Genomic DNA, 22,924 nt, shown 5'->3' with positions numbered 1-22,924 from the left:
TGGGCACAGGCATAGAAAGGTTACTGGGAAGAGGCCTGGCTGGGATGCAAGTTGATGGGTTGGGGCTGGGGAGGGAGATGGCCAGACACGGCATGGACATGGCGTGGCCATGACATTGTGTGAGCTTAGAGGAACCCCAAATGAGGGGAGAGGCCCCAAGGTGTGTCTTGCAGCCCACTCCCACCCAGCTCCACCCTGGCCATCTACCTCAGGCTCTGTGGCTGCCCCAGCAAAGCTGGCTGGTCACCCACATCCGTATCACCCCCACCTCGAGTGCTTGGGGAAGACTGCAGAGGCCCTGGGGGCACACAGGAAGGACCCTCACCTGTCTGCTCCCTCTCCCCGTGTTACTGTACACGCGAGCATCTATTCTTGAAGGCACATCTTCGCCCTAATAAAAATCTATAGTACCTTTGTAGCACTCTTATCATCATGGGATGCCTTTTAGTCAGGGTTGAAAGGCTGTGACATTTAGAGCAGGAATGCACTGGTCCTGGATTGCCCATAAAGGAACAATAAATCCTGTCTGTCGGGACAGTGACTGAAACCTGTAGTCTCTCTCTCTCTCTAGGGTGCAAAGGGTGAAGGTGACTAAGAAAAGCAAATCCTACTAAATTCTTTCTTCCATAATTTTACCTGCGAGTTTCTGTGATGCTTGACTATTAGCGGGGTCCCCAACCCTCCGAAAAATCTGTATTCAGACATTGAAAAATCCAGTGATATGCATCTTGCTTAGAGAAGTATGGAATATGAAAGTATAAAATCATGCTCCCTGGCATATACTTTATAGTTTTTGCTAAAAATTATAGCTATTTAAATCACTTTATTGAAATACTAAAGGAAAATATTAAGAAAAAAAATGAATAATGCAACACCACTATTTCTACCAGAAGCACAACTAGTATATGCATTTTTTTCTGCTGGAGATGCATTGTTTCTGAGAACTTCCTCTGCATGGTTTTGAATACAGTGTGGTTTGGTGATTCACTTTGTTTCCCACTCTTTTTTGTGAAAAGCACAGAAAAAATTCCTTGCTATATTATTTCTGCAGTGCTTTAAATATGACATGCCACACAGAGAACTTTATTAAAAAAACAAGATTGCAGAGTCAGACTTCAGACTACAGAAATTTCCAGGTTCTCTTTGTGCATACAAATCATTTCTATAAAGACTTCAAAAAGGTAAATGGAGATATTGTTTTAAAAAAAGGGTTTGGTAGAATCATCAGCAATGTTAAACCCAGGTAATCAACAGTGGGTTCTTAAATCTACATAGGCTCTTAAGAGTAAGACCATATTTTAAAAGTGCTGGATGCTCAGGACTTTTGAAATTCAGTGATTGTTTAGGCAATTAAATGTGGGTTTAGAAGCCTATGGTTAGGCATTCAAGTTTAAAAATCTAAATGATTTCATTATCACTCACAAGTGATAAGTCTTTAAGGTGGAGGTATTAAGCAAGTTCGTATTGCCTGTTCCTGAACCAGCTGAAGCTCTAGGAAGTGGGAAGTGAAAATTATTTTTGGACAGTGTGTTGTTTGCTCTCTACATAAAGATATGGTGACAGAAAAATGAGTCAATAGAACAAAATTTGACAAAAGCAGGATGAGAAAGAGAAAAGAATGGACAGAGGGGAAAAATTCAGAGAGCGCAGGGAAAAGCAGGGAGTGGAAGATACAGAGTGAAATTCTGTTGAAAGAGGAGTACATTAAATAGCTGTTGTTGGGTAGCTCCGTGTGTGCAGAGCTTTCGTCAGTAATAGAGGGCATAGACTTCCATTTCAAGTCTGATGCAGCACTCAGAAGTCTTTCCATTAACTTCAATGAGCTTTGGATTAAGCACTTAGGGGGAAAAAAGGTTATGCTTAAACCGAATGCTTTTTTTGAAGAAAGGAGTTTAAATTGTGGAAGAAAGTTTTAGTAAACTCAGAAAACTTGCAAGCTCGCAGGCCCTCAGAATCCCCAGTATTTACAGTGTCTCCTTTAGACCCTACACTTAAAAAGGGAGAAAAGTAGCTTATCTTAGAATTTAAATGAGTTCAGTAATTGCTCAGGCTGCAGAATGTAACACAAGAAGTATTACAAACAAGCCAGAAAAGCAGTTTATTACACCAAAAGTGTGCAGGGGATTAAAAAAATGCAAGGGAATCCCTGATTGCTATTGTGCTTTGGGATTAATAGAGTTCAAAATAAAGCTGCTGTGTTTTCATTGCCTGAATCCTGCATTTTAACATTTGAAATACATTGTATTTATAATTTCTGCTGGAAACACAAAAAATAAGTAAATAAGACTTGCAAGGTTAAGGGAATTTAAGAACTGTTTTGAAAAATACTTTTTCCCTTTTTTTCTGTTTCTGCTGTTATAATTTTCCTTCTTTACCAACCTTTTAATGTGGGCAGTTGGTGCTTCTGAGATTTCCAGCCATAGTTCTCAGTTGTGCCGCTTGGTCTCACTGCCTGAACACGTCCCATTTCCAATGGAGTGTTGAAACTCAGCTGCAATACACTCCTGTTTGCCCATCACCGATGACCCTTCTCATTCCTTTCCCTAGTCACGCCCTCCTCCAGAGCTGTCATTTAATGGCTGCTTGTATCTGGTGTGGGTGTCAAGGTGTTGGCAATGGGGAGAGGTGGCCTTTATGAGGAAAGGCTGGGGCTGCCCCATACGGGACACAGCTGGTGTCTGCCAGCTCCCGTGGACCCACTGCAGGCCACAACTGAGCCCCTCAGCCATGGGTAGGGCACCTCAGGGAAAGTCTGTGTAGCAAGGTCAAAATGCTGTTGAGTAGTGAGGAAAAAGTGTGAGAAACAGCCCTGTGAGCACTAGGAGGGAGAGGAGAGGAGGTGCTCCAGGTGCTGGAACAGAGATTTCCCTGCAGCCCCTGGAGAGACCACAGTGGCGCAGGTGGTTCTCTGCAGCTAGTGGAGAGGACCATGCCAGAGCAGATATCTACACTGCAAGCTATGGAGTACCATGTCAAAACAGATATCCACACTACAGCCTATTGAGGACCCCATGCCGGAGAAGGTGGATAGGCCCTGAAGGAAGCTATAGCCTGTGGAGTGCCCATGCTGGAGCGTGGGAAAAGTGTGAGGAGGAGCTGTTATGTACTGACCACAACCCTCATTCCCTATCCCCACTGCACCACTGGGAGGGAGAGAGGAGTGGGGAATGGAGTGAAGTTGAGCCTGGGAAAAAGCGTGAGGGGGTGGTAGGGGGAAGGTATTCTTTTAATTTTGTCTTTGTTTCTCACCGTCCAAATCTATTTTAAGTGACAATAAATTTTTTTTTCCCCCCAAGTCAAGTTTGTTTTGCCTGTGATGGTAATTGGTAAGTGATCCTCTCTCTCCTTATCTTGACCCATGAGCTTTCTCCTCTTATTTTCTCCACTTGTCCTGTTGAGGAGGGGAATGAGAGAGTGGCTGGGTGGGCATCTGGCAGTTGGCCAAGGTCAACCCTGCACACTGTTTTACAATCAAACATGTAAGCAACATGTGTTGTAAAAAAGTAAGGGTACACACATTGCAGAAGAACTTCTGTGTCCTGTTTTAGTCATGGACGAAGTGCAGGAGATACACAGATTTTAAAAAAGAAAGCAAGTACAGATTGCAGCAACCATCAGCAAGAGCTACATGGCATGGGCTCTTGCAACGTGTTGCATTGTTGCATTGCCATGTAGCTCCCTACCTTTATAGATCAAGGCCAAATCTGATATTGAAAAGAATTGTGCTGTTCTCCTCCTCTAAGTCTTTGTTAAACTTGAGCATTCTTTAGATTTTCAACAAAGCATACAGGCATTGCGGTTCCTCTTTCCTGCATCTGATGACTTCTGTACAGTCATATTTTTCTAGTCATAAGTTATCTTCTGGCTCTTACAGTATGCTCTCATGAACTTACCAATGTCCAGCATTCATAGTATTTCCTTTATTCAGAGAACAGTTTTTTTGCTACCCATGAGCTCCAGAGTCCACAAGAACCAGTGTTCGACATTCTGGTTCTTTGTTCTCTCATTTCTGCTGGGGTTTTTCAGCTAACCACTTCAAATTCCTATCGTAAGTGAGTAGATGATTTTTCCCTTAGGCATCAGCTATTCCATTGTTCCGAAGTGCTCTTGTTTAACTGGAAGATTATTCTGGTTACTGAGTCTCAAATACTCCTCATCTGGAATATTCATGACCAGCAGCCCTCATAGCAAAACTAGATTTCCTATTTGCTGAAACCTGTTATGATATGGAAATTGCATTAAATGCAAACAGAATTAATAAATTTCTCAAGAAATGTAACTGTGCCAGAACTGTTTCAGAAAATGTCACAGTTTTTATATGGCCCCATATTCGTAGCTATGAGATAGGCATATTCTTTTTGAAATTAGTCTAGAAGAGTGAAGCTAAAGATATGCTATAACAAAGAGTGAAAAAATAACTCTAAAAATTAGATTTTGCTTAGCAAATACACTGGCTGTTAACAGTTTTTACTTCTGTTTAAAAATCATGCATTTAATTCACAGCTGCTCCTACTATCTTTAGAATGTTGTTACTCATCAGTAGGGATGTGGACGTGTTCAATGGGAACAGACAAAGTAAATGACCTTGAATATTTGTCCTCTCTGACAGCCTCATGGTAAAAATTGTTAACAGATTTTAGTGATTTAAAAGCCCTAAAAGCCTGAAGCTAATTCATTAACTTGTTCTTCATGTTCTGTCTTCTTGCATATCCCAAATAATTTAAAATCAAGCATTGCTTTCCAAAAAATTTATATTAAATGGCAGGTGAATAGAGAAATTTGATAGTATTCCACCAAGTTTTGCCAGTTCCTAATGATCTGCTTTTACCAGTTGTTAGGATACAGTCCATCAGTAGGCTGAGTACTTCCATGGTATCTCAGTGTTTATGTTTCCCAAAGAGGCTGTAAATATGCCTAGCTGGAGTATTCTGATGAATTTTGCCATAGCACTTTATTGGAAATGATCAAAACCTATAGTTTGTGAGGCAAATTGCAGCTTCTTTTCCCATGCCCCCAAATATCCTTTGCCAGCTCCCCCCCCAAAACAGTTCTCAATTACTAAAAATGTCAGTGTAGTAAGGGTTAAATATTTCATCCTGAAGCTTTTTTTCTGAATGGAAACTTTCAGTATTTGCACATTAAAATGGTTCATTTGAATGTATTGACATGAACTCTGTTACAAGATCATTCAGTCTTGAACTTAATTTTGTATTGTGAGCTATATAGCTTCACTGGAATTCAGGCAGGGGTTGGCTGGTACCTGGTCCGTTGGCATTCATGAGCCTCTTATGATGGCACTCAGTAGGAAACCTGCATCATGAGTAGTATAGGCCTGACCTGACTGAAGAGAAGGAAAAGCCTGAACTAGTATTTTTACTAGGCAATGTGTCACACTGAGAAAATATAATTTAACAGTCACCTGAACAAAGAAGAAGTATTATTTCAATTTTGTTGATAGGTTGTTGTGAGTTTTTTTCTAAATTTATATTCCTCACTCCCCCTGCAAGTTTAAGCGTAATTAAGTAATTCCTATAGAAAATTCTCAGCAGCCTGTATTATTTACATTACTATTCACTTAGATACTACCAACTGCAAATGTTATCTACGATTTTATTCTGAAAATGTGACAGATAATAGCAATTGAGATCCCACACAGAAACCCACAAACCCAAAATCCCTTAGGATAACCTTGCAAAATAATGCTTCTTATATGCTGGGTTCCTGGAACATATTTTTGAACATTTTTCTTTGGGAAAGACTACTTATTAGGGAACAAGAGCCATCTATTTATTCAGTTAGATTCTTCATTCACAGTTTAGAATTGTTTTAAATTTAGTTCTCCACTAATTACTTTTTTTTTTCCCCCTTGCTCCTGTATTTGTGTTTCCAATCAGTTTCTGTTGTCTTGGGTAGGCAGAGTCAGCAGTTTGGCCCAGACTAACTCCAGTGGAAGTGCTGCAGGGTCTCATTTGTGAGCATTCCCATTTCTCATGATATAAGAATTATAGTTTGAATTTAATATTGTCTTGGGAGGCCTTGTTGGAATCACTGTTTCTCTGTGAAGTTTCACCCAAAAGCTCTCAGTGTTACATCACTGGTGTCACAGCAAGATACATCTCCATATAATTTCATTGCAAAAAAACCCCAACAACCCTGCACTTGTACCACCAGTCTAAAGAAATCAGTATCCTGTGAGACCTCAAAGAGAATTGATAAAATCACATATCTATTCACTATGGGGACCTGGAGCACTGGTCCTGCCAGCTCACTTGCCACATAATGTGGGACTGAAATTTGTGCCAGGACAACCTAAATGCATGTTCCACACCCTTTTCTTGCTCCTCCCATGGCTCAGTCATTGTTTTATTACCTCCCAAGTTGAAATATAAACCAAATCTTCACCGATCTGTTCCAAAAATTGTAATTCAGCTGGAAGGTGGGTGCATGCCAGCTCACTCAGTTATATACTTTTTCCTAAATAAATGCTACCATGGGTTTCTTGCTTTATGGAACCTCAAGCAGTAACAGCTCTGGGCTGTTCTTCTCTCTGCACGCCAGCAAGAATTATTACTGAAGCCTCTGAGCTTCAAGGTACAAGACATTACTAGTGGACATAAATTGAAAGCTCATACTTTCATCTCAGATCTAAATCGGATTTAGGCAAAGTGGCAAGACAAGAAGTATAAATAGAGTTTCCTATGCACGTGCTCTATGCCATTTGTTCTCTCTATCTGACACTGAAACATTTTGAACTAGCTATAGCTAGATGGACCAATTGTCTCCAACAAATTTGCAGCGGATATGTTTTCATGTTATATATGATACATTTCCTTCATGCTTAAAACTTGATGTAATATTCAGTTTGCTTTCATGTCATGCTTGAAAAACTATAGCTTTTCACTCTAGAAAGAAGTGTTAAAGGCCCTCATGCTGCAGAGCTTTATGGCTTTAATTCTCCTGGTCTAAATGCTACAGTCCTTTTGACCTATCCTTATTTCTTCAGATTTTTTTCTTTCTTTTTCACTGTCAAAAATTGTTACTTTTCTCATCAGTTTTCAAGGTTTCAAAATCTGGATTCCTATTCTTCTCTGCCTGAATAATCTGCTGTAATTACCACTTTATCAAGAATATTCAGTTTAACTATTAGGTGCTGTTATACTACAAGGATCAAGTATCTGTCTAAGCAGAAAAACCCTTTTCGGTCTGGAGGAAAATTGATTAATGGGAAGAGAATGGTGCTTTGCCTAAAGCAACTCACTCTCATTGTCTTAAAATACTTTTTTACAGTTGATTTCTGAGAACACACTGGGGAAAGAATATATACATTCCTATGGACAAGCATATGTAGTTGCTGTAATTAATAGAGTGATCTGGTATTAGCAAAAAGAGAACAACAATACAATAAAAATTTTATGAAAATGCACAGTCATACTGAATTTGAGTAGGAAATAGGTTTGTACTTGGCATTTAAATATTTCCGCATTCATTTTGCATTTATCCTACTCTAGTATAGATGTAAGTTCCACTCATAAAAAAGCTAAAAAAAAAAAAAAAGGAGAGAAAAATCAGATCTAATTAACTTATAAGCCTTTGGGGGAAAATATTTTAGTGTGTGAGATGATAACTAGAGTAGTGCTTGCAAATCCAGTAAACATGATCTTGCCTATTTTCCATTGCAGATAAATGATGTCTGATATTTTTTCCATATATGTAATAAAATACTTGCATTAATTCATGTTGTCATACATTACTGGGAACAAAAGAAAAGCTTAATCTTGTGGGAAATGGGCACACATTATTCACAACATGTCTACAAGCTTTAATCTAATTTGAATACTATCTTTGTTAATAGTCCCTTGGGGCACACGATTTCAAGCTTTCCATTCTGGGTTAAAATGAATAGGGCTGGGGTTTCAATCATGTTCTCTGCTTTTCTGCTTGCAGCCTATAGATGAAAATGTCTTAGAGATGAGTTTATGTAAGGTAAATATTTTAGAACACAGTTGTATGTTCAATACAAGAAATTAAATATGAAAGAAACATCCCATGGATAGTTCTGCCTGAAGAAACAGCTTCAGCTCTTGCATATCCCTTTGCAACAACCAATTCTAGCATTGTACCTATGGAAAACTGCAGATGTCAGAGTTATTTACTCTTATGCAAATCTTCCCAGTAAACCACCCCTGAAGCCAACCCACCCAACTTTCAGAGTCAAACTTAGGTAGAGCAAGAAATTCAGGTCATTAGAGAAAATTGCAGAAAAACAGAGAATCACAGAAGCACAGTGCTGAAAGGACCTCATCTGACAAATGCTTTTCTAATCTCTTCTTAAAGACCTTCCCTGACCACAGCCTTCCTAGGCAATCTCTGTGTATGATAATGGTAAGAGATCTTTGCTACCACATACCTCACAATATCCAATTTGAATCTTCTTTGCTGCATTTAAACTCATTACTTTGTGACCTACTGTGATCTCTGGATTATTTCCCATTAGCGCCCATCCCTTTTCTGAAACACAGTGCCCTACTGCAGCTGAAGCATTATCAGTGATAAGTAAAGCAGGATTACTTCATGATGTGCTCTGATTTATATTTCCTGATAAGAAGTTTGCCTTTTAAACAACAGTGTGAAACTCCTTCAGTTTATAACTTCTTCAGACCCATTTTTGGGCAGGAGTCATCTAGTTAATTGTCCTCCATCCTACATTTGTAACAGCTTATTTTTCCTGCTCAGATCTTGTACTTTGTATTTACCCATATTTTTCTTACAGATTATATCTTCATGTCATTTACAAATTTAATGAGCACATTTTCCATTGCAATATTCAGGTGTTAATAAAACTATTGAAGAGGAGATAAGCAATGGGACTACTTGCATAACTCCACTTAACATATTCTTCCATACTACTTAGTCAACAGGTTTTGCATCCTCCTTATCAGAATTTCATCAAGACTGTGTTTCCTGTATAATTTATGGGAAGATCATGTAAGAATATAAAAAGTATTATTAAAGCCAAGATAAATTACCTTAGTGACTTCTCCCCGCCCAGCCTGCCATGCTGTCTGGAAGGAAATTAGATTAGATTGACATTTATTCTTAGGGGAAAAAAAAAATCCCGTTGGCTGCCATCTGCATGTCATTCTACCTTATTTTCAGGTAGCCGCAAACATTTTATTTGATCATCACCTTCAGAATATTTTGGGAAGACACCATCTTAATTCTATTAGTCAACTGATCACAACTGGTTTGTTTAGTGAAGATTGCTAGGAAAAAAAGGCACGAAACACTTTCATGCTCAAATTCACCTACAAAATATTTTCCTCTCTATTGAATAGAGTAGTCCTTGATCTTCCTTTTTACAATTAACAGAGCAAATGAAAGAACTATTTCAAAGTATGAAATTATTATAGTAAGTCAATAATAGAATGAGTTCTTTCTTCCAAAGTAGTTGCTTCATAGTTGCATCTCATTCCATGCCCTGTTTTTTTGTTGTTGTTTTTTTCATGTGGTTACATGTTCCTGCTGCTTTCTTATTTTCACCTTTCTTACATTATCTAGCATCCACAGTATTTATAATTCCTTCTTGTGGGTGGAGTCAATGAGGATTTTATTCTTTAACCAAGTTAATCTCCTATAACACTTCTTACCTCTCTGCCCAGGGTTAATTTATGACCCTAGTATTTTTCCTTCAGGCTTTGCTTTATCCCTTAATCCTTGTTCTCATTAGATAGTGTCTACAAGTTCTCTCTCTGCACTGAAGTCTACCTAATTTTTATATAACCCTTTCTGTCTCTCAGGATTGCAATAGACACAGTTCTGTGGTCATTCGTTGTCTTTCTGAACAAATTGTATTCTTTTAGTATTAGTCTTTCAGTCATATTAATTATCTTGTCAAATCCCTTGTTTTTTCCCTGAATACTGTGTATTAGCATACATAAGTAAGCAGTCTTGACCTTTTATTTCCTTTTTTTTTATTTCTTTGGATCTTATTCTGAATAATCCTAACCCCCTGCCACTCAAGCAATCTTGATAACCTTATTCAAATTTCTCTTTTTGTGTTTAACTATGGACTTTTGTCACTCACACTATGTCCTCCCCTTGATCTCTATTTAAAACCTTTCTTACTAGATAAGTACATCCCCTATAGAAAATAGACTGTTTTCCATGGTCAGGGGTATTCTTTCCGTGTACAAAAGTATGTGGAATATCATCTCAATGGTCAAGGGAGCCAAAGCTGTCCTGGTGTCCTGGAATATGCATATTTCTCCAGAATACCTAGATTCCTAATCCTTTTTAATCTTCAACTAGGAAAATGAACATGTATACCATACAAGTCTCCTGCCCTCCCAGACTGATACTCACTTTTGATCAGTTTGAGATTGTTCCCGAGAGTGAATGCATGACACAAATAGAAGGGCACAATGGGGTTGCGATCACTGTGAGAGATGAAATGCATCCACTTTATAGTAATTTGTAAGAGCTGAGTTCTCTGGAAGCAGCACTCTAGGATGTCAGCTGCAGCAGACAGATGAGGCCTTTAGGAGAAAATCACCAAGCTCTGCTGCTTACTTTCCTTTCTCTTAGGAATGGAGGCTGTGAATCTTACAGGTCTGAGTCTCTTTTCTTCCTCTTCTAATGTCATTTGACCATCACTTGCTGCTAGGACACTGTCCTATTCTTGACATTGATAGTGAAACAGCATCAGTTTCCAGCTGAGACCAGCAGCCAGCTTCTCCCTAACAGAATGACCGTTTCATTGCTGGTGCTGTCATGGACCCCAACCTGCTTAGCTTCTACAGGTTCTGCTCACTGCTGCCATGGCACAAGTGGTCTCTGCATTTTGACAAACAAGCAAGAGATAACAAGATAACAAGAGTGAATGAATGGCACAGCTGTGTGGGGTTTTTTTCCTAGAATTTTAATAAAAAAGGAAATCCAGGAAGACAAAAGCTCCAACAGTGAAAGAATTAGATAACAGCCCTCCCAACAAACACACACAAATTTCTGCATGTTTATTCCAATTGCTATTGAAAAGCAAATGACCAGCCTGTCAGCTTATTTCATCTCTTCCAGGAGATAAAATAGCATTTTTAGGAATGGTCAGCTGCTCTCCATTTCAGTTAAGTTGTTGGCCTTTAAGACTGCTGTAATGCTGACACAGCAGAAAAAGACAGTAAATGGGGGAAAACTTGGCCAGTTAGAGAGGCTGAATGCTTTGAGGAACTGAGGTGCAGACTCCTAAAGGTGCTTTGTGCCTTAATTGCCATTACTGGGAATTAACATCTTTGAGGATTTGACCTTCATTACTCAATCTGTTACATGCTCTAAATGATACTAGGCTCACTGGCAGGCAGAATTTGATTGTTGAAGTTTCTAAGTCCAGTGGACTACATGAGACAGGTTTGGAAAATCTGGGAAACAGTGAGAACTGGAGCCTGAGTAAATGAAATCTAACTCAATAATGTGATAATTCAAATCTTAACATTTGCATGCCTTTATGAAAATTTTGGTGAGGCTTTAAATCCTAACTTTGTGGTTCTTGGTACTTTGTGCATATTTAGAGGCTTAAGTTAAAGAAACAAAATTTTTGGATCCTTTTCCAGTTGTGGCTATCAGTACACCAACTATAAAAAATTAATTCCAGCAGAATTTCAGTCTGTCTTCTAAAGAATGCAAAATACCAGCTGTATGTTGTGCAATATTCTTCATCAGCTGTGAGATTGATCTTGCCTTTGAGTATTTTTCTTCCATGAACTCTTCCTCTCAGAAATAGTCACAAATCAGTACATAAGCAGAATAAATAATTAAAGATGACTTCTGAAAATGCAAGAAAACATGAATTCTGAAGATGAATGCACTCACACCAATTACATTTAACAATACACGAAGAGCCTAATAAAATCTCTTTCCCATTCTAACTTACTCTGTGATAACATAGGTAAGTTAAAGAGCTGGAGTGAGTGAATTTCTATATAAAAGAAAATCTTCTTCAGCCTAATGATTTTCTGAGGTTCAAAATGGTTACTTGTTTGTTTATTTTTAAGAATTCTTTTTTTTCTGTATTGAAAATGTAGGTTTTGAGTGAAGCTAAAAGAAGCCATGTAAAATTGCTTATTGAAAAATCTGTATAGTTATGATATTTTGAGCCAAATTTTTGTGGCATGCACAAACCAGTCCAAAGGTTGGATGGTCATTTTGGGTCTAATTTAGTACCCCAATATAATGAAATCATTGTAAGCGCATCAACATTTATGTATAAGAGAAATCTAACTTTTCGTATTTGTTGCAGCAATAGTTACTACATCGATTGGTATGTAAACAAGATAACCTGTTCTTTTGCTATCAGAGATATCATCTTTCTCTCTCATTTAATTAGATACAAAAGTTATATATTGCATTCATTTTTCAAATGAAGCATATATGTCATAATTTAAAGACTGAAGGGCTGTAGCTGCAAAATCAAATGTTATCAAGTTACCAGACTGGGTATATATCATTTGCTTTTCACATCAGTCTTCAGGATGTAGGAGTTAAGAATACTTCTGCCCTACTACAATGACAAGATCATAGCAAACTCAATGAGACTATGTGTTTATTAAAACAGGGCACACTTTAAAACATAGTTACAGTACATAATTAATTTACCATGAAAAGACAAAGTGCAATATTCTGCTTTCCATTTTTTATATATTCAAGACAATTGTGAATGAAAATTAAGTAGTTACTGTATGTGATTTTGGCATTTGCATGAGTTTATGCTTAGAAGCTGAACAGTAGCATCTTCAAAATGCAGCCTGTAATTTAAAAAATATTACTACTGAGCTAATTTGAATCATGCCTTTCCCACAAAAGAATTTCCTAAGCTCTTGAGGGGGAAAATTAAATTTCTAGCCACTGTTTTATTTGCATTTCCATACTCCAACAGTTTCCATAATTGGATTATTTCTAAAATAAAAAAGACAAACATATTTTATTTAAACAATGGGAAGTAGAAAGACCTATCAGGGAAATATCTGCTTTAGGAAGCCTACAGTAGCAAACTGAAAAAAAATTACTTACAATTCCAATTTTCCAAGAATATTCTCTCCAGGTATATGTTGTCTGTTCAGTGGGATTTGCTTCAAAAGATGTTTACACTGTAGTAAGGTTATACTTTGAAGCAGGGTCCCTCAAAGTGTTCAGCCCTTCCAGGTCTCTTCCAAGTACATGCCATAAAAAATAGAAATGTTTGAAAATGGGTGGCCAGAAAGCCATATCAGGGCATTTTGATATGTGGGCCTCCGGGGCCCATTGCGCAGCTAACTCCAACTGGTTTCTTCCATCCAGTTTGGTCTGCTGCTTATTGCAGCGATCCTACAGTTCTGGATGCCTCAAACAGCTCAAGCACAGATACCTTAAGAGCTGGTTTCTCTTCCCCACGGTCTCAATGATTTCTGATAGAACATTAAGTCTTTTGGCTCATCTACTTCCCTTGTGCAGACCTTGATTATCATGTCAGTCAAGCTAGCTGATTAGACCTATTTTGTGGGTCATTTTTAATGAGCAAGTGATTTTTTTGAACTATACATTGTTTTCCAAATGAAAACATTTTTTTAAAAAAGTAAGTTCAGAGAAAAGAAAAAGTGAAAGAAAACAAAAAAGAAGCTAAATGTCGCAGTGATGGGGATATCAGAGCACTTACTCTTAGCACCTAACAGGTTTCAAAGCTAGTCTCACTAGGTTCTCTATATAACTAATGAAGAGCAAAATATTCAGCTATACCTGGACCATTCCAGAAAGATGTCTGGCTAGTCTGATCTTTAAATCCCTCAGGGTTGGAAACTATAAACTCCTTAGCTAACCTATTCTAACTAGTAGTGTTGCCATAATGGCGACATAATAGCTATGTTTTAGACCTTAAGTTTTCAAGTTCTGAGGACCATTATCATTTAAATATGGTTGGAAAGAAATTTAGCTGAATAAGAACCTTGATTTCTTCCCTTTGTTCATTAATTCTGCATGTTAAAATGTGTCCACATTAAATCATTCAGTGAGCTCAGCCTGACGAGGGGATATTCTGAAGAGCTTTAACTTGAGTGTGTCTGAAAGTTGCATCTCCATGTTATTCAAAAAGCATGTAGACTTATATATAAGAAGAATATAGACTTATATGGACTATTCATTTGAGAAAGGAACACATCACTGGCTGTAATGACACTTGTTTAATGTCAAGCTTGGGAATAACTGGCATAAAGAGACTCGCTTTCTTCCAGAGGTTTACTATTGGTTTCCATCCTTAGCACAAACATAATGCCTACAGGAGGATGCTACATTTTGTTCTCGGTCTTCCCTCAGCACTTCAATCTCTTACATGATTAAATTATCTCTTACTGATGATATTTTTACAAGCAATACTGTAGTACTAGACAATCATTAAAGTAGGAACTGCTGCTATAACATTAAGGGATGAATTCTGTCCGGCTTCTCTCTGTCAGAAACATATTTATTTAATGTTACGTCTTACATGATGGAAGTCCCAACACTACAGTAGTCATGACAGAAATAGCCAGGATTTCTGCCACTGTGCAGCTTCACCCCATCAGTTCTACTCTGGGATTACACCTAGCAGAAAAACAACTATGCTGGCAATTCCCAGAACTGATTATAAAGTGCATGGTGGGGTGGAGGATCAGAGAAGGAAACTTTGTGAGTACATGGTATATGCATGCTGCAACAGGGGAAAGTGATCTGACCTGTAACGGTATGAGATTCACAAAGAATGAGTGAAATGTAACTGACATGTAGATGACAAGTTTCAGCTGTATTTGTATGTTCGTGTTAGGAAATGTTTAAAATAATACTCCCATTATGGCAAGTGGAAGAATAAAATAATCTGGCATTAAATGATCTGGAGTTCTTGAGATCAACAACAACTGTGGGATCTCTTAACCTGTTGATACAAAACCAGTCAGATGTTACACCTCACTCAACTACCCCTGAGCTGAAGTCAGTTAGTCTTAATTGGGTATAATTTCCTTTTTGTTAAGCTAAACAGACTGGGTTCTTTAATTGTCTCTGTGGAACACTTTCTCCAGCCCTAGAATAATTTTTATTCCTTTTTTTTAAGCAATTTTCTTTGAGTTTTGAAAGTACTGAAAATTGGGAAAAAACCCCAATACAGATTTTGGAAGAGGTTAGAGGGAAATCAAGTTGCTCGTGTATATTAGTGAACTGCAGTGTGCCAGTACAAGTAGCTCTGCAAGACACTGGTCTGCTGACTATGCCATTTTTGGAGAGAACAAGCTGTTCAACCAGTTAATTCTCTGATTACTAGATAAGGATTTGCAAACAGGAGGGGTGGTGGGAGAGAAGGGCCTGCTGATAGAGGTCCTGCCATAAGGATAAGCATACATGACCCTGCAGCATGTGCATGCCATGTGGGATATGCTGTCTAACTGCAGCTAATCCCAGTTAGTTCTGGGCAAGAGAGAAGCTGAAAAGCTAGGTTTTCACATCTATACCTGAATGTTGAAGGTTGTATATTCAGAGCTACTCAAATTATTTTTGTGTTCAGTTTCCTGAGGAAAATAATGAAAATTAAGTGGTGTCATCACCCTTTTTATGTCTTTTTAATTCCACTATGAAATTCATATCTGCATTTTCAAATAGTGAGAATCAAAAGTTTCCAAAAAGATTGTATTTTAAAATTAGTTTATTGATTTTAGTGCCCAAATCTGAGACCAGCTTTAAGTTTGTGTCTTGAAAATTTTCTCTCTCATTTGCAGCTTTGTCTAAAGCTTCTTGTGGAAAAGTTATTTTGTTCTCTCTCAGGGCATGATAATAGATCAATGAAAAATAACATAGGCATTATTATTTTAAAGAAAGAAGGGTATTAATACTTTTTCCATATCAACACTGATGATTTTATGACACTTCATTACTATGCAATGTCATCCCTGCATACTTTTGTAAATAATGCTGCTTGAAATATTCTTGATGTTAATCAAAACACTTGTCTTGTTCATATCTCTCTGGGGAATGAAATTTTAGCAGGAAGTAGTCATGATTGAAAATAACTTTAAATTCTCACCATACCTCTTTTTATTCCCCTTTTACTTTCCTCTCATTTCTTCCTTTCCATCTCAATACACACATACAAAAAAAGAAATTGTACTGAACTTTGTGATGCAAAGACAGAATCACGAGCAAACTGGATTGGACAAGTTCCATAAATCATTAAAAAAGACACAATTATGGTTGCAAGACAAATAACTGTATTCATACATGTTGTACCCAAGCAAAATATGAATACAAGGCGTGACAGTCCCAGTGAAATAATTAAGGAGATAAATATGGCACTTAAAGAACGGAGCAGTCTGATGCTCAGCTAGTGTTTCAGAAAGAAGGAATTGAAATATAACAGATCACATCAGCTTATTTAAATACTGCTTATGGTAATTAGCATCTTGGCATTATTTTTTCAGGCATACAGTGGCTGCCAGCCACAGTAAAATGAAAAAAATCATGTAAACCTTCAGGGAGGTAACATATTGTCAAAAAGGAAAACAGAAAAAAGGCATATAGATAACATTAATTCCTTCTCATGGAAAGAAGACATTAACAATAAATTCCTACATCTCCTAAAACCAAAAACCTACAAGAGAAAATGTTCTGGATTTTTTTTTACTCTTAACTGATATGACTTAGCTTCATCCTTTGAAACACTATTTTATTACATTTTTGTAATACAAATAACTCTACCTAGTTTTTATAAAGTAAATGTTGACTTTCCTTTGCCTATCTTTTGTAACCTTTGCACCCTTCAGAGCTGTAATCTTATTAGTGATTGCTTATGGAATTATTTTACAGCATTGTTCAGCAAAACAGGATGAACAACTTAAAATTACTTATGAGGGTGTTGTGCTAAAGGGTAAAGAAGTTTGGCAGAAAATAAACCACCTTGCATTCCAGCTTATCCTCAGATGTCAGAGCGTCTGGGGGTGGCTAGGTTTAATTTCTGAGTGATGTCCAATTCAACGCTCTAAGTCCAGTTGCATTCAATATGCTGAACTATCACAATTATGGATGCACTTGATAGCGAACTGCACTCTCGGCTTAGCCATGTTCAATGCACGAAAATTACCAGACTTATGGAGTTTGGTTGCGTTAATGAACTATCATGACTAGATTAATGAACAGCACAGTTTATTAAAGCAACAATACATGTTCTTTTGGATTGCTGGTGATAAATACACTGTCTGCAAAGCACGTGCAAATAGTAATACAGTCGACTACAAGCACACTAAATTATGGAAAAACTCTACAGAGACTTCTAAGTTTCCGGGGGGAAGCACTCGGTATAACTGAGGGTTCAAATCTCACCCAATAGGTGTCCCTATAGGAGGGAAGAGAGGTTCAGCCCATCAACTGATCCCAGAAGTCAGCGATGTCTTCCCAGCTTGTCTATGATAGTATCTTCCCTAACATTCCTCCTCTCTTAAGCCCTTTTCTACTATTTTCTTATTTTTAGGTGGAGCTTGAGTGACTCTAGTCATACCTACCTTTACTTTGTTTGGTATAAAGTTCTCTTACTTTACTTTTAAAGGTACATGCTAGAAAAAAATTCAGAGCGCGTGCTCAGTGAGGGGTGGTCGCACCTTGGAGGCGGGTAGCTTTTGGGATGGAGGTGTGTTTTGGTATTATAATGAGATTATAATGAGCAAAGTTCACCCAGAGGACATGATGTTGTGTGTCAGTATCCCAGAACTGGGCACATGTGGTATAAATCAGAAGTAGGGCATTAGCTCGACAGAACCCCCATTATTTCGCCTCCTTGCTTCAGTGAATTCAATGCAGGGACCTTCTGTTCTTGGTCCAGTAGTTCCAGTTCCCCATCCCTCCGGTGATATCACAGAGCCTGGCCGTGGTGTCTCCACTCCCCTCCAGCCTCCGTGTTTCTTCTCAGAGTCAGCACACCAGGCTCCCCTGGTGTTGCTAACATCTATGGTTGCAGGTTATGTTGCTTAGGGAATTACTATGGAACAGATTTCTTGCATGTCCACCGCATTCCACCCTGGAGGTTTACCTTCCCTTAAGAGGGGGACATATTATCAATAAGTCACCTCCAACCATCATTCCACAGAGGGAGTTAAGAAAACCATAACTTGCTTGATGCAAGAAGTTATTGACTTAATGTGGTGTCCTACTGTTGACTTATTTTTATTGCATGGCACCAATGCCTCACAAACTGAATGACGCTTCCCTATTTGTACAAGGCAGGAGTGCATGTTGATCAGATGGTCAGCATGCTAAAGCAAGAAAAAAATTACTTCTCTCATTATTCCCTGATTTAGTTTGTCCTTTTAAAATGTATCTTTCTCTAGTCAACATTGCTACACAAAAAATTGCTTACTGCTGTCTCTATTAGGCAGAATGCTACTGACGGTTGAGTTGGAGTACTGATTAGACACTGAATATGAAATTCTACAGATCTTATACTGAAAATAATGTACCCTTGATTCTGCCACTGTGTTGTATCTTGTACATTAAGTAGCACCACTGAAAGATATAGGAAAACACTCTGGGCAAATATTTCTCAGTCTGCTTAAGTGTGGCAGAACTGGAACTTTAATAAATAGCAATGAATTATGGAACATATATTTATTTGTTAAAAAAAAAATATTCAGGTCACTGTGTACTTTTCCTTACTCCATTCAGCCTCTTTTATACCATCTATTTGTGGCTAGGGAGAAGGAGGACAGAGAGAGTGTGCAGAAGTATTGTCAGTGTTGAGTTAACTGTAGCCCAGACTGTAATTTTATTATTATAATAGCACTAAAAGTCTTTGGCTGGAGTTATTTAGTGTACTTTTTATTTAAAATCACTATAAACCATTTCATTGCCTGTATACCATTTACGTTTGTTTCTTAGTTCTTACATAGAAGATGTGCAGATGTCTAAGCATGTTAAAAGCATGACTAATTTAAAACTACATACATGTTCCTACTTTCATACAGGAGGGACATGCAGAGGCACTTGAAATTTTGAATGGCCAGTATTAAGATGAAAACAGGACATAAGGAAATCACGATGCATTATTGCTTCAGGGTAAGTGTGTTTCAAGTGTTCCTAGTCAACAAGCTGTGATGAAAATTTGCACCAGCCCTCTAATAGACATGCTGCTTACAGCCCTAATACTTAGACAAAGGTCAGGAGAAACTGGGGAAAAATGCTTTTAGGAATTTTTCTTTTGCAGTGGAATGGAGTGACTACTTAATCACTATTATTTGACCATTCTGTTTCAAATTGCCCAGACGAGCGGGCCTCTTATATTGTAGTATATTATATCACCATAAAACTACTAGTGTGTATATATATATTCTAAAACAAATAGCAATAACAACATAGTAGTTAAAAAAGTTATCTATTTTGGGCAGGTAAATAATATATCTTCTACAATTCAACCTTGGTACTCCCAAAAGTTATCACATGGTTTGCGTTGTTTTTTCTTGTTTCCTATAAACTTTTGATTTTTGCTAGTGATTAAAACAAAGGGTTTGGTTTTTGTGCCATATTTTTGTCAGTGTCTGTCACGTGATCTTGACCACATCAATTCATTCAGTGAACTTCATTTTTCTTATCTGTAAAACATTCCCATCGAACATCTCAAAGGATAAAGTGTAGTTTCACTGCAGTTTTTAAAGCTTATTCATAGCCTTGGAAGTATATACAAGTGCAAAATATTATTTTTACTTAAAAGTTTTGAAGTTAAGTATGTCTTCACTTATTCATAAAGTCAGAAGGAACTAGCAGAACTTTGGTCTTAACTCATATAATACAAGGTATAAAATTTCATCTAGATACTTTTTGATTGTGCTCCTTGACTTAAACTTGACTACCCTTTCCTGTGCTGCTTTGAGTCTGTTAACCTACTCTTTTTGTTTTAACATCCAGGTTTTGTTTCTTACCACATTTTTGCATAACTGGCTTTGAGGGCTATTAGGTATCTGTGTTTTCTCCCTGTGACTTACCTGCCTACCTTGGTCACCTTTTGTATATAAGATATCCTATTTGGTAAATCTCCTGGAAGTAATCCTAATATAGCAAATTATAAAACACAAAATGGTTGATGGTGTGCTACAGTTTAAAGTTTTTTTTTGCGACGTGATGTTGATCAGAGGGACCAAACCAAGAGCTAGATAGATGAGGACAATGTGAGGTTGTCTGAAGTTTTTATCACATTCCATACTGCTTCCCATGCTGCCCGTGCTATCTCTCAGGGTCAGACAAGTTTTTATTTGGTGGGTTTGTGGGTTTTTTAACTGAGATTGGAATGATTTCATTTATTCCTTCACTTCTAAAATTAGATGCCTTTGGCACCATGGATAAAATGACAAGTACATTAAAATTTGTGTGAATATTTCAGGATAATGAGTGGACCGGGATTTTGCCAAGGAGGGAATCTTAAGAATTAATTAATATGAAACACCTTTATATAAGTGACTTATCTTTAAATATGGAAGGAATCTAGATCACTGAGATACCTTCAGCATTGGTAATGTAATGAAAGGGAGAAATTCTACTCATATTCATTTATAAAATGAGTGGTTTTTAAAATTGCCCAGATTGTTTGAGTAAGTCCTGGGATAAAATGGGCAAGATAACAAGATACAGATCATATGCACATTCATAGTGCAATATTTCACAACTTGTGTAATGAATGTATCACACGGATGGATACATATGTGTGCGTATACACCTGTGTCTACACTCTTGTATACCTGACTGTTAGTCATTTGAGCTGTAGGATGAAAACAGCTGAAGATTGCTAAGATCTTCACTTGTATAAAGATGCAAAATGGATGTTATGCAAAGAAGCCAATGCTAGTGCCAATTTCCTATAGAGTGTAAAAAAGCCCATCAATGTGTCAAAATGATTGTTTACATCTGTGGAGCTAAATAATGTGAAACATCCAAAATTTATTATCCATGCTTCTAAAATACTGTGGGCAGCTGACAGATTTGTTCAAATGCTGAGCAGGAAGAGGAGGATTTTGTGCAGGTTTGATGATAGACACACTTTGCAACACACTCCAGAAACATTCCACCTTGCAATATGATCAAAACCCTCACCCCTCCCCAAATTGCTTTCAGGCAGAAGAATCGAGTCTTGTTCTCTACGATAAAATCTCCTTTTGACAAGTCTCTGAACTGTAAGCAAGGTCAGCAGGTAGCACAGCATGATTCTGAGACATGGATAGTGAAACTTTGTAAATTCTGTACTGAGGACAATAAATCTTTGGGAAGAATTGGAGGGGAGGAAGGTAGTAAAAAAACTTACCAAATAGAAGTGATACATTCAAAAAAGGATTTAATTTATTTGTTTTCATTGCCTGCCAGATACAAGACAGTCTGTCTGGTTGTGATAATATAAACATAAAATATGTAACACCCACATAGATAACCTCTCCTCCACTGAAGGAATATTTCCAGCTTTCCTCGCTCCCTAGCCCCTCCCTGCTGCCTATCAACTACTTTCTCTCAACACTTCTCTCCTGCCACTCTCTACTCAAAGGTGTTGGATTTAGGTGGTCAGACTGCCACATGTACATTCTACGACACATTGCTTTTCTATCTGATATTCGTTTGTAGTGTTATCCAAGTAGTACAGAGCAGAAGGATGACAAGCAGAATGGTTTACATAACTTGTGTTCACTGACATGACTTACTATAAGACAGTAACCGCTTTTACCTTTTTAGCCTTGATAATCCTAACCCCACCCCAGATGTAGTAAACAGGGTTTATGCCTTTGCTGACAGGGTTATTTGATTGTTTCCTCTTGCTGGCAGCATTCCTAGTGATGCTGCATGGTGACTTTTGCTCAGCAGAAGTTTAGTAGAAGGGCTGGGTGGTCTGTGGTGGATTTCTCTGCCTCTGTGCTGGCCCCAGTCCTTATCTGCATGTTTGAGATATCTGTCCTCAAAAAAATCCCACAGACTCAGGCACAAAGAAATCGGAAGGATGTAGTTCCCCAAAAGGAGAAAACTAGACTTATTTAGGAAATTAAAAATTTTCACAGAATAGATACTCATATGCCAAAAGCACAACGAACTAACATGCCAATCTGCCAGATTCAATCCATCTCAAGGAAGTTTGTAAGGTAGGGATTTTGCAGCAACTTATTGGGCTGTCAGGTTCATGGAGATACTGAAAGCAGTGGTAGCTGCAGCTCTCATTTCACGGGCAGAAGTTATTCCCTTTGTATTTTCTGGAGTGAAGAGTGTGTTGGATTGTCCACAGGAACCTAGGTAACAAGATGTTCAACATTTACTTTTCATTTTATACATCTTTCCTCTAAATAAGAGATTTAAATACAAAAATCTATCATTCAAGGACATTGTGTGGATTAGCAATGTTCTCTGGAGGTTTGTGAGTTCATAAAACCACAAATGGATGTACTCCTCTATACTAGCTTTCTTCATCTGTGAAAAATATGAAACCGACAATATTTTTTCATTCAATAAATCACCCAAATATTATTTGTTGAAAGCTGCCAATAGTCCCCAGTTTTTTCATTTGACTAAATTGCTTCATGAAAAGTGTAGCAGGAGAAACTGGGATGCTTAGAGAAAGGAAAGGTAAGCTACAGGTGAGCAATGGAGGCACTGGGAACTCCTATTAATGCAGGGCCCACTGTTTATGAGAATAGTGCTAGAAAGTATGACAAGGGAGGAGGTACAGATTGTAGGTGAAAGCAGAAGAGAGAACAAAGCTGTAGAAAAAGCATTATAAAAGAAGGCAGATAAGAAATACAGTTAAAGAAACAGCAATCTAAATCAAATGAAAAAGAATAAAAAGGCCAGTTAATGGATTAAAATACAGGATGGGAAAACAGGAGAGGAAGAATGGAGGAAACACTGGCCGCACTACTCAGTTACTCAGCTG

General features: G+C 37.8%; 1 long non-coding RNA gene across 1 annotated transcript in view; it reads left to right on the top strand.

The window, feature by feature from the left end:
• LOC142029413 (uncharacterized) overlaps positions 1-19,066 on the top strand; it is a 130,064-nt gene extending 110,998 nt beyond the window's left edge. Inside the window, exon 4 of the long non-coding RNA XR_012649910.1 lies at positions 18,996-19,066. This is a non-coding gene — a long non-coding RNA (uncharacterized LOC142029413). The remainder of the gene's footprint in view (positions 1-18,995) is intronic.
• Positions 19,067-22,924: the final 3,858 nt, after the last annotated feature.

This window comes from Buteo buteo, chromosome 3, assembly GCF_964188355.1.
Source record: "Buteo buteo chromosome 3, bButBut1.hap1.1, whole genome shotgun sequence".
NCBI lineage: Eukaryota > Metazoa > Chordata > Aves > Accipitriformes > Accipitridae > Buteo > Buteo buteo.
Note: the sequence above shows the minus strand (reverse complement) of the source record. Positions and strands in the feature narration are given on the sequence as shown.